Here is a 2,557-nt window from a genome sequence, read left to right on the forward strand (position 1 = left end):
GCAGTTTGCAGCCCACGCTCTGAGGCATCCACCCCAGACCACCGATGTCACTGACCTGGCCAGCTAGCTGTGAAGCCTTCTCCCTCGTTTCTCGATTCCCCTTTTGCCCCCTAAGCCCTTTTCCTATCAATGTAATCCTTTCAAAACATAAGTGAGATGTCTCCCTTTTAAATCCTCCAGGTTGCCGTGAGAATAAAACCCACGCTGCTTACCAGGCCCTGCGCGTTCTGGTCTTCCCCACGTCTCCGATCTCACTTCCTGTTCCTCCTCTGCTCTGCTCGCTGCAAACCGGCCACCCTTCCGACATCAGTTTGTTCCCTAGGGGAGTAAAAGCCAGCTGCATGTCCCCTCTGTAGCTCCAGGGCCTGGCACACACTGAGCCCTAGGAACGTGTGGGCCAATTACAGCTGCACGTGTGTTCTCCTCCCGGAGCAGATATGAGGCTTATTAGCCTTACAGTACTCGTGAGGCAAAGGGAATGAGCCCTCGCATTGACTGAAATAATCGAAAAAATTACTCCCAGCCCCGAGGGCCCCTTAAGTTTGTTGAAAATGTTATATAATGTTATGTTGTATAATGAAAATGTTACATAGTGCCAATTATTATATATTAGATATATAGTGCCTATTATAATATAAAGATAAAAATATAAGCAATAAATATAACATATAATATAAAAATCGTAATAATATCATCTCCAGCATTTCATTTCTTAAATTATCAGTGAAGAGCACATGGGCCCAAGTACTCTCTGCTACTGTGACGTCTTGGACAAGTTCTCCCCTTCCTGAGCCCATCTCTTCATCCACAGACTGGGGATAATACCCGACTTAAGAGTTGTTTGAGATCCAGTATGAACACTCCTGGCACAGTATTGATGAGCAGTAAACAGGCAGTGACATGAACGCTCGTCTCTACTAGTCACCACTACCCAGGAAGGGAAGTTTTCACTCACCCCTGGGTATCTTCCTCAGCACAGGGCTACCAAGGTGAAGGAAACACAGTCCAGGACCCATGGGAATGCTCACTCCCTGCGCACCCCAGAATCCCACAGGACACTGGCCCCGCAGAAGGCACTCAAAGTCTATTTGCTAGCAAGAGTTGACAAGGAGGAAAGGTATTTTACTGGACTTCCCCACAGCCACACACCTTGGGGAAGAAACAGAGACCTGGCAGGGTTGTTTTTTGTTTTTTTTAAGATCTTATTTATAAGATAGAGATCACAAGTAGGCAGAGAGGCAGGCAGAGATAGAGGGGGAAGCAGGCTCCCTGCTGAGCAGAGAGCCCGATGCAAGGCTCCATCCCAGGACCCTGGGATCATGACCTGAGCCAAAGGCAGAGGCTTACCCCACTGAGCCACCCAGGCGCCCCCTACCTGCCAGGGTTTTAAGCATCAGCTAGTTGGTGGCATTTTGCATCTTCGCTCAGTTTTCCTGCCGCTTCCCTTGAACCAGGCTGTACCAAACTTCAGTCCTTCCCAAGCCACGCCACATCTTTTGTTCTGTGTACCTATTACCTGTGATATAAATCAACTCGCTTCTTTCCCTATATAAACTAAAAGGAACTTTATATCGATCACTGGTCTTCATTAGGAGGTAACCATAAAAATACAGAACGAAACTAAAAACAATGCTGTATAGTTACATAAATTTCAGCTGCCTGAAAGCTATGAACCTGCCTTTTTTTAACAAGACTGACAAGTTAAGCAGTATTTTTCCTCTTTCTGTACTATGACCCTCAAAAAAGAAACATATTTACATCAAAAGTCATTATATACCTTGTCTATATACCTTTGAAATAATTTTAATTAACACCTAAAGTAGTATTTGTTTCAGGGATACAGGTCTGTGATTCATCAGTCTTACACAATGCACAGCACTCACCATAGCACATGCCCCCCCCAGTGTGCATCACCTGCCACCCCATCCCTCCTACCCCTGCTCCCCTCCAGCAACCCTCAGTTTGCTTCCTGAGACTTAGTCTCTTAGGTCTGTCTCCCTCTCCAGTATCATCTTGTGAAACAAATTTTTTAAAACAGTACTTACACGTCATGCACTCTGATACTCTCTAGTCTATGAATCTATTTCATTTTTAAAATGCGGGCGGCATCCCACTACATTGGTTTCCAGAGGACTATCCCATGTACTCAACAGAAAATGCTGGATTGGAGGGCTGAGAGAGACATCCATCACCAGCTGGGGCTTTGTCCTCGTCCCACCCGAAGGACTGAAAAGCAAATAACGTTGTCCCTGTGTGGTTGGATGTTCTGCAATGCCATGCCTACGTACCCAGCATACACGTGGCACCGCTGGAGGAAGCCTGTCCTAGATCTCTTCCAGATACCCAATTCTGCCTAGAGCATGTCTTCTGTACACAGTAAGCTGTTGAGAACAGTCAACTGCCGATGATAATGACACTTAACAAGCATGATCACAGACAGCGCTTAAAAACATCTCAACACCTTTATTTAAGTCTAATCTCATCATACTCAGAGCACTCCTTCAAGTTCACTTTGACATAAATGGCCCAAGTGTCCACACTTGTCAAGCAGGCTCTT

Source organism: Mustela nigripes, chromosome 7 (genome assembly GCF_022355385.1).
Source record: "Mustela nigripes isolate SB6536 chromosome 7, MUSNIG.SB6536, whole genome shotgun sequence".
In the NCBI taxonomy this organism is placed as follows: Eukaryota; Metazoa; Chordata; class Mammalia; order Carnivora; family Mustelidae; genus Mustela; species Mustela nigripes.